This window comes from Mastomys coucha, unplaced genomic scaffold (genome assembly GCF_008632895.1).
Source record: "Mastomys coucha isolate ucsf_1 unplaced genomic scaffold, UCSF_Mcou_1 pScaffold23, whole genome shotgun sequence".
Lineage (NCBI taxonomy): Eukaryota > Metazoa > Chordata > Mammalia > Rodentia > Muridae > Mastomys > Mastomys coucha.
The window spans coordinates 69083174-69093778 of record NW_022196906.1 but is presented as its reverse complement, the minus strand read 5'-3'; the positions used below and the strand labels follow the sequence as shown (position 1 = coordinate 69093778).

At 42.4% G+C, this 10605-nt stretch overlaps 1 long non-coding RNA gene across 1 annotated transcript; it reads right to left on the bottom strand.

The window, feature by feature from the left end:
* Positions 1-1238: 1238 nt before the first annotated feature.
* On the bottom strand, positions 1239-10198 carry LOC116073497. Its single transcript, XR_004111829.1, has 3 exons — positions 10057-10198; positions 4249-4450; positions 1239-1373 (listed from the first exon to the last, which is right to left on the bottom strand). It is a non-coding gene; the product is annotated as an uncharacterized LOC116073497 (long non-coding RNA).
* Positions 10199-10605: the final 407 nt, after the last annotated feature.

Genomic DNA, 10605 nt, shown 5'->3' with positions numbered 1-10605 from the left:
GAATGAAGGACAAAAACTATAATTTTCCTTGTAGACTGAGAAAAGTTTTGATAAAATACAGCACCCTTTTTCATCCAATACTCAGAACAAGTTAAGAACAGAAGGAACACACCTCCATGTAATGACAGTCATGAATAGTAAGCCAACAGCTCATATTAACTGAATGAGGAGAATCTCATTCATAGCAAACATAGGTTCTATTTACAAAAGCTTAGCTCTCGACTGGAAAATGAGCTAAGCAAAATAGGCTATTTCAGAGGAGACTTCTGGGAGTCTGGGCATTGTGGAGAACTGGGGAAAGACCCTCCTACCCATGAATCCTAGTGGGTGGACAACTTTATCTTCACTTAGAGAATAAGGCTCCCCAAAGAGGTAAGTATCCATTTTGCTTATTTTTCAAAAAAGAGACTGTATGTTCAGACAACTTAATCTCAGTGCTGTATGGATAAAAGCACTGATGTGTGTTGTTTTAAGAATGGATCCAGCCACTAAAGTTCTGTGAATCTTAATGTTTCTCAGTACAAATCCATCAGAGATAAGCCTATTAAATACACTGCTGTTAACGGACAAGGAGCGCCTATCACTAGTGTGTGATGAATTTATGTGAAATTGTACCATAGGAGATGGCGTTGCCCAATTGTAACTCCAGATCAGTGCAATTACAAGGGCATACTCTGATGCTGTGCTTCAGGACAGTAAATATGGTTATGTTGGTTTTTAAGAGACACGAGTCTGCTCTTCAGTGCCATTTCCTCCCTTAATGCTGTTAACAGTAACATCTATGATCCCTCCGTATCTCTCAAACAGGTTTCCCTACAGTTGCATCAGGAACGAAAGCTAATGACATTTGTGTTCAGACTCAATAATCTCTTAATTTACCGAATTAAGGGTTTCCCAATTAGAGGTAAGAGGCTGATCTAGGCAAAGAAATGTGGGAGTATTTACTTTCTATTTAAAGACTTTTTGGATTAAAAGATATTGGAACAGATAACAGTGCAAAATTAGTTTTTGCTTTGATGGCAAGGTTAAGACTCCTGCTGTTGCTAGGATATACTGTCCTATCACAGCTGATCTTGACAGTGAAAATTGGTGCCTTAATTTCCCAATGGTGCATGCTGCTTCTGATTTAGGCCTCATTCTGGTTAATCACACTGTCATTCTTGCTGTAGATTGCCTTTTGACATCTTCATCCGCAAGAGGGTCCCAGAGCCAGTACTCGGGACATGGAGTCAATGCAATGAATCCTTCCTGATCACTGGACCCGCTGCTGACTGAGAGAAAAGGTTGGGAGGAATGTGGGTGACAGCAGAAAGCAAGGATGGCGGAGACCAGTCTTTCTCTTGGTGTACATGGGAACACATGTGTAACCGAAACTGTGGAGGAAATGTTCATGAACAATGTTAAAATCTGTGTCAGTCAGAGCCAGTGATTTTTTTTTTAGTGAAATATCATAATAAAAGACAATCTACCATATATTTTTTAAGGAAAATGGAATAAATGAGTTATATTGTGTTTTGAAAATCTAGCTCTCATCAACCTCTAATTTTAAAGCCCTTAATTTAGCAGAATGAAGAAACTTGACTGGATACAACTATCTAGTCATGATACCCTTTATGGTAGGGGCTATTGTTGTTAATGTTGTTGTTGTTGTTGTTAGTGTACAGAAGAGGGGGCCATAGTTCAAAGTAGCAAAGTGATTGTACAAGATTTAAAAGTCAAGAAGTGGCATACTTATAGTTCAACATCCACCCCCCTAGTCCCCAGCCCAGGTGTCACCTTCTGTAGCACGGGCTCCTGAGCAAAGGCATGTGTATAAGCTGCTTCATCTCAATAGCCCAGCAGTTCCTCTACAGATGTTAGCAACAGAAATTCTCACCATAGAAATGTTGATTTGTTTCATGGAGAAATGATTGAAAAAGAAGGAAAGAAAGAAAGAGAGAAGGAGAGAGAAAGAAAGATAGGAAGGGAGAAAGGAAGGAAGGAAGGGAGGAAGGGAGGGAGGAAGGAAGGAAGAGAAGAGAGAAAGGAAGAGAGAGAGAAACAACCAAACTAATTCTGTTATATTTCATTGTGGACTGCTGAGCCCTGCTTTTGACATGGAGTGTGCACAGCTCTGGATGTGGGTGGATGCTTACAGTACAGTATGTTCCTCTCAAGTCTGTGTCTTTTTTCCTCACTGCCCATCAATTGGACTCTATCCTTGCACAAATGAAGTGGCACTTGAGGAAGATTCATCCAAGGTCATGAGTGTGGCCATTAGTGTCACCCTGATTCTCTTCCTTCCTCCTGGTCATAAATGAAGAAACCTGAAATACTGGATTTGGGGAGTTGACTCATAGATAGACCAGAGACAGAACAAAGTGATTCTGAAAAACTTGTTCTCATTTTTTTTCTTGTTTTCAGTTGAGAACTTGCCCTTCAAGTTATCTGTTAAAAATGAATACACCAGGAAGTAAGAAAGAGTTATAGGACATATTAAGTATTGACTAAAACAAAATATTTCCCTGAGTAGCATGAATTTTTGTGCATGTATCTATATGTTAATGTAGTGTATGTGTGTGCAGATAGACAGACAGACAGACAGACAGACAGACAGACAGACAGACAGACAGACAGATAGATAGCCAAACAACCCAGGTTAGCCTCAAACTCAATAAGTAAAAGGATTACTTTGAACTTCTGATTCTCCTATCTCTACTCAAGAGCTGAGATTACAGGCACTCTCACTACACCTGATTCATACAGTGTTAGGAATCATACCCAGGGCTTCATGCTCCCTAGACAAGCATTCTACCAATCAGACTCCATTCCTAGCCTCCTTGTGTTCTGTATTAATCTTGTGTTTCTGATAGATCTCTTAGGGACTCAGAACTCCTTCTGCAGGGCCCTGAGGAGCATTTGGCTGTACAATTCAGAAGTGGCCATTATTTCATCTGGAATCACACTCATGCAGTATTCCAGGGCCCTGATGAGGCTCACACACAAAGACAGCAAAGAGAAGAGAAAACAAAGATGGAGAGAATTGGGGTTCTTTTGTTTTGTTTTGTTTTTCGAGACAGGGTTTCTCTGTAAAGCCCTGGCTGTCCTGGAACTCAGAAATCCCCCTGCCTCTGTCTCCTGAGTGCTGGGATTAAAGGCATGCGCCACCACTGCCCGGAAGAATTGGGGTTCATTAACCAACAGTGTGTGAGTCAGGAATAGCTGTTGACATTAAGGAGATTTCACAGGAGGATATGTGCTGCCCTAGAGCCCAGGCTTCCTCCTTTTGTATGCTGGGTCTGCCTTTATTTTGGCACCACAACTAAGTGCTTTTTATAAAAATAATCCTTTCCAGTTGGAAGACATTGAGGAGGAGGGTGACCCCATAGGAAGACCAGCAGTCTTAACAAACGTGGACCCTCGAGACCTCTCAGACCCTGAGCCATCAACCAGGCAGCATACACAAGCTGGTCTGAGGCCCCCAATACATATACAAGCAGAAGACTGCCTAGTCTGGCCTCAGTAAGAGAAGATGCACCTAACCCTTGAGAGACTTGAGGCACCAGTGAGTGGGAAGGCCTGACAGGGTGTGGGAGGTGTGGGGGGATGGAGACGGGGTGGGGGAGGAAGAATGGGATGAGGAATTGTCAGAGGGCAGAACTGGAGGGGGATAACAACTGGAATGTAAAAAAAGATTAAAGATAATAATAATAATAACAACAACCCTTTTCCCTTCTTATGCATGCTTTGTAAACTAAATTCAATCCCTTCAGTTTGTGCAAATTTCAAGGGATGCCCCCTGCTAATCATGTTTCTATTGCCATTGCCAGTTAGAGTCCATTTTTTTTCCTGCACATTACCTCCACTCCCAAAGAGATCCTTTAGCTGCTTATGAGCTTCACACTCAGAATAGATGGAAAAGTCAGCATTGATTTGTGTTTTAAGCTTAGAGAAGGGTCACTTACTTCATGTGCAGCAAATGCTGCCAGCAGCTGCCCTTGTGGCAGAGCCCTGTCAAGCTCTGGGGATCAACCAAGACACTGGAAATCCCAGAACATATCTAAAACAGTAAAACACACCTTATTTATTCTTCACTCTTTGGTGTGGCTGCTTTGTCCCTGCTCTATGTTCTGTACCCCTATGGTAGTGTATGTACGTCTGCATATGTCCTTTGCTAAATGGTTTTTACAAAATGCTTGCAATAATTACCTACTGTTCAGCACTTTTTAGTAGGATGTTTAGGAAACAACAAGGGAAAGAATATCTCACCTTTTTTTAACTGCCAGAGAGAAAACTGAGGTTGGGTAACTTTTCCAGGGTCTCACAGCTCGTAAAGAACAGAGTGGTAGTAGGAGTGGAAGTATCCAACTCTAGAATCCTTCCTCAACTCCATTCTGCCTCCTAATCATGCCCTTCAAGATGCTTGCACCTAAACCTGCAGTGCTCTGCTTGACATGCCATGCCAGAAGATCTGGGGGAAAACACAGAGGAACACAGAACATAAGGAAAGCTCCTTGCCTGTTATCCCAGCACTTGGGAGATGTAGAGGATTGGGAGTTTAAAGTTGATCTGGACTACTTGAGAATCACTCCCAAGTAAACATCAATATCTACAAGAAAAGCTGCTTGGACACCTAGCCATTGTATATGCAGCTGGTGGGTATGAGTAAAGCCGCATCAACTCAGCAGCAGGTGCTGAGTGGCAAGCTGTCAGCATCCATTCCCAGCACACACAGAGTGGGCAGACATTTTATTTGAAGAACAATGGCAACCATAACCCAGGCAGCTCCTAGCCACACAGTCTTCACTGTTGACTGTCCTCATGGCTGCTCAGTATAAAGGAAGAGAGCCACTAGGCTCTGCCAGAGACCCTGGACAGGACTCAATCTCACTGACCTTTAGGTGGTGAGAATAGCCTTGTTCCTGCACAACTCTGCTCTCCCATCCCCCACAGCTGCTATGGAACTGACAGTAGAAGATGCTGCCCGAGGCTGCACAGCTCTTATTATTAGTTATATGCCATCGTATGTGTGCATACAGATGTCCAGGAAATGAAACTGTGCCAAGCACCAAACAGGACCACTGCCCCAGAGAGCTTTTGGCCTTAGGGCAATGGCAGAATATCAGACAGATAAAGGGAATAGAGGGCCAGATGAGGTGAGGGTTTAGTACCATTTGGCCTGTCAGAGGGGGAGGAACGAGTAGCCAGAAGGCTGAGAGACGGGGTCAGCATCACCAAGGGACTTACAGAAATAAGCTGGGAAAGATTGGGGAAGCCATGGGCATCTGGACCTCCTGGTATTTCAAATTACAGTTGAGGATGTGTGAGACTTTGCTTTTGATCAGATCAGGAGTGATATGACAGCCAGGAGAGGAGCACATTGCAGACTCACTTTCTTGCTAAACACTCTATCCCCAGCCCCCACTGCACATGGGATTACATTGCACAGACTTCTGCAGCAAAGGGGATGTGTAAATACAGGACAAGAACTGAAGATGACTAAGGTTAATACTGAGGAAATGCTGAGTGGAGAAATGGGGAGAAATAACTGACAGGAAGCCACTGCATGCCACGAATGCATTATGCACAATAATGAACGTTTTAAAAGGCAACAATAACCAAATGTCACAGAGGTCTGGAAGGAGAAGAGCTGAGCAGAGAGCTCAGAATAGGATGGTCCCAAGTCAAATGTCCTTTATCACCTTGCACCCAAAGACTCCTCAGGGAGGATAGAATAGAGTAGTTGAGAAAAGTAGCCTAGGGTCATGCTAAGAGTACTGGGAATGCCCTCTGAAGAATCACCATGCACAACACCCATAGGACCCTTGTCAGGTTGTTCAATCTATGTGAGCCTCAACTTTTCCACCTGTAAAATGTTTTTTAAATAGAATCCAGTTTATAAAATCATGAATTATAAACAACAGATTCATGCCAGATATGGTGGCACATGCTGAGTCCCAGAAGTAAGGAGGTTGAGGCAGGGAGATGTCTATGAGTTCAAGATCAGCCTGGTCTACATGCCGAGTTCTTGTAGAGCCAGTGTTTCATAGGGAGGCTCTGTCTCAAAATAGTAATGATAAATGACAGATTCATAAACTACTTATCCTACCATGTGAGACTGTTACAAAATAAACTACCTCTAAGACCGCTATCAGTAATAGCTTGATGCTACTAATATATAGAAGTAGAAGCCAAGTTCTACTCTATTTAGAGACCTGGGAAAGACTTAGGTGGGAACATATTTGAAAACCTCTTTGGGTTTTAATGAGTTTGTGGAAGTACATGAATCAAAGTGAGGGAGAACAAATACAAGGGAGGATCCTGGGCTGGAAAGGCAGGACAACAGAACAGTGAAGGAGGTCTACATGGGACCCAAATCCTGGAGGTGTTGGCTGAATCCTCTGACCACTGTCCTGTGGGTGATGCAATGGACAGATATCAGAGCTGTGAGAAGCCAGAGTCACAGAGTCCAAGAGCTATTTCAGAACAGTTTGAAGAGTACACCAGTGTTGAGAAAGATAGAAATACCAGTTTTGGGACTGTGGCAGTACCCTAGAATAGCTCACCTGAAGGTCTGAGTTAGCAATCAGCTCTTGAAAGAGGGACATTGAAAAGGATATGAAATGCTGAAGCTCTCAATCAGGACTCCAAGAATCTTGGGGCATCAGTGACAGCATGGAAGAAGTCGGGTGACAAGGAGAAGGAGCAAGTTAGTCTTAGCTTATTGAGTCTTGGAAGAAGCTTTCAGAAATGCAGATATACGGACTGGGTATGACCAGCACCCAGACGTGGGATTCATTCCCACTTCAGTTTAATTGATCCATCTCAGTGACCAGGTTCCCTGGGGAGGAAAGAATGAGACAGAAATGTAAGATGGGACAGAAATGTAAGATGGGTGAGAGGATGAGCTGAGGTACCAGGAAGTATGCTTGTTTCTAGGCTGGAAAACTTGACTATGAAGAAGGTGGAGTCAAAACAACAGGTAATGGTTGACAGAGCCATCAATAACGTAGAAAATCAGAGCAGAAGGGCTTGGGTGGAGATCAGGTGGTAGAGTAGTTGCCTGGGCTAAACAAAGCCCTTATTTGTGTCTCCAGTACGACATAGACCAGTCACAATAGTGGCCTCTGGAAATGGAGTCCAGGGATCGAAACTTTTGCCAGAACTTTGGTGAACCACCATACTAATTCTATATCTATGAACAATTCACCCATTCTTCCTTCCAAAGCCTTGGTTTTCATGTCTGTTAAATGGGAAAAATGATGCGTACTTTGTACTTGACAGGATATTAAGGACAAAGTGCTTTGTGGCCAATAGTTCAGCAGTAGAAGGGCAGCATGTTAAGGGGGAGCCCATGGAATCAATGGGCCCCCTGATCACCAGGTCTCTAAAAGCCTGAAAGCAGCTCCGTGCTTAGATTTCTATTCTTCCCCACAGTTTGGTGTGCACCATTTAGGAGCGTCTGTTTCCATTTTGTTGGATGACCCCTGAAGACCCTGGCTTATTTCCCCATGATATGCATTCTTCGTGAGCTTCTTTTGTATTTCTCCAGCAGCAATTATACACAGCCGGAAGGGCTACATGAGAATAATCCCACTATGGACCCCAGACCATTTAAAAGTGGTAGGGGAAGGAATGAGAGGCTGTAAATAAATGTTTTGTGTTTTATGCAAATTAACAGGGATAACGCTATTTTAAGACCTGAGAAACACAGAGCCAGGTATTAGTTCACTATGAAAGACAGTGGCATCTCTATGAGGTTCCTGTCTTTTTTTTTTTTTTTTTTTTCAGACTTGATGTGGTTCCTAAGTGCGCAGTGAAGCCTATTACCTGCATTCCCTTCCTGCGCTATGATTACAAGTTCTGGGTCTTGCATCAAAGACTTTGTTTGAAATCAAACAACATTAACTCATTAAGTCAATAATTCATGGACTCTTTTATCTAAAGTGGCAACATCACACCATCAATTCACAAAACAGCCACTTCTCTGAAGTGTGGGTGATGATAATAATGGATTTTCTAACAATACCCTCTCAAAGCAAGGTCACTGTGCCTAGATGCTGCGGACATGCCAATCTGACCCTGGCTAGCAAAACAAGCCTTATTATTGAACCTAATTATGAACTATCAAGATAATGGTCTAGACGGAACTGAATTCTTAGGGGATTATTCAGAAAAAAAAAAAGCAAGCTATTTTGGTTTTAAATCTGCTGTTTGTGACAGAACCTGTAAGTAAGCATTCAGGAAATGTTTTCTTTTCTTCTCTCCTCCCTCTCCCTCCTTTTTGCCCTATAGAAAGGACTAAAGTCCACACAGATATCTTTGCCATGTTAAGCACAGTTTCAGTGTTGTTATGTGATTGCAAGTGATTTTCTGGTTGGAATCGTGTGTGTGTGTGTGTGTGTGTGTGTGTGTGTGTGTGTGTGTGTATGTGTGTATAATCTAGCTATTACAAATAGCTAGATAGGGGTAGTGGAGGCCACCAAGTGCACCACCTACACAGTGCAGGGTGTTGTTCAGAGTCCCTGTAACACACAAGGCCACATGGTTTGCTAAACCATCTTCTGTGACTTTCACTTAGGCACTGGTCATGAAAATAATTCTTTCTGCTATTTCTGGAGAAGTTGGGTGGTTAGCATGCTTCTCACATTCAGTGTCAAAAACATGGCCTCACTAGTTGACTTAGTTTGGGGAATGGAGCCATGATGGTTTACCCTTAGCATGAACTTAGGGGATCAGAAGAAGGAGCCAAGGCACACAGGCTGGTTTGTAGACTGCACCAGCAACATTATAAAAGAGCTAAAGGAAAACTTAACAAATTATGGAGCTGATGAATAAATGAAGTATGTGAAATGTGAAACTGAGAAAAATGCATTGAGAATTAAAGGATTAAGATACATTTTATTAGACTGGGGAAGTCCTGACAAAATGCTTTGTCTTATGTGAAGAACCACACTTTCAAAGAGTATAGATGTTTCATCTCTCAACCCTTGAATAAAAGACCCTGTAGTCATTCCAACCACCCCTGAGGATCTGCAGTCAGGAAAAAGACACACAACCTCAGGTGCTTTGGGGGATTTTAAATGTACATTTAAGTGGCTATGTGAGTAAAAGTATCACATACAACTGCAGCCAAGAGCAGAGAAGAAGGCACAGTCTCTGCTGAGTTCTTGCTGAGTCTATAGAGAGTATAGAGTGTAGAATATAGAGTGTAGAGTATAGAGTGTCAGATACGGAGTGTAGAATATAGAGTATATGGATGTAGAGTAGAGTATAAAGTATATAGAGTCTGTACCCAGTGGTTGGAGGCATTCATTTGACAGTGGGTCACACAGACTCCGGTAGGCTGTGTTGTCTTTGTGTTTTGCCTTCATTGCTTGCTAGTGACAGATGGGGTAGAGTGGAGAGCAGGAAGCAGGCTGCTTTACTTCCTCTGAGCCTCAGTATTCTGAACTCTAAAAATGATAAGAACATACTTACACCACACAGTGCAGACTGGTTGAGAAGGTGGAATGAGGAGATAGCTAAATAGTTGGTGCTCTGCCCATTATCTCTACAGTAAGGAACTGTCAGATCCAACCATGGGAAAGGTTTTCCCATGTTTCCATTGTTTGATATTCATGGTCTTAACTCTTCACCTAGATTCACTGCCTGAAGCTGGACTTTGACTTGCTTTGCATTTTCATTTTGGCTACATATTTTTTATTGATTTATTTCTAAACATTTTATTTATTTTTTCGCAATTTCATACATATATAATGTTCTTTGATCATATTACCCCCAATTGTCTCTTTTCTGTCCTGCCAAACCCATCTTCCCCAGTAGTCTCTTTCCTACTTTTATATATTTTTTCCTTCTCTTCCTACTCCTCTTCTTTCTTCTCTCTCTTTCTCCTTCTGTGCTTCCTGTCTGTCTTCTTTCTTTTCTCCTTCTTTCCTTTTTTTCTCTTCCATTCCCCCTCTCTGTCTGTCTGTCTCTTTCTCCCTCACCCCTTCTTTTTTTGTGGCCGGCTGCATTTATTTAGAATTGCGTGGATGTTCAGGATGGGGATTATTAACCGGTGGAAGGGCAACTTACCAGTAGCTGTGCAAGTGAACATGATTCTGGGCTCCTAGCAGCCAGTACCAGACTGAGGTTCCTTAGGGAGTGGAGGTCTTGTAATCCCTCTTGCTCCCAATCCATGATGGGCCTAGTCTTGTACACATCTTGTTTATGATCTCTTTACTGCTATGAGTTTGTGGAGTCAATGGTCATGTCATGTCAGAAAAGAACATTTCTCAGAATTCCTTCCTGTCCTTAAGCTCTTACATTTTTTTCCATGACCTCTTTAGAATGTCCCTGAGTCTCAGAGATGTGTCTTGCTTATTTACTTTAACCATCAACATTATTGGATCCTGAGGAGGAGGAGGTATTGTTAGCAAATATATATATATATATATATATATTTTCAGTCCTATATAGAAACATATAGACAGATATGCTCAGATTCACTTCAGTGTTAGGAATTCCTCAGAATCTGGTCAGGAGGACAACTGAAGATACATAAGTTAGGAAATGGAGGGACTGTTTAGTGGTTATGATCATTTGCTGTTCTTGGAGACGATCCGAGTTCAGTTCCTAGCACCC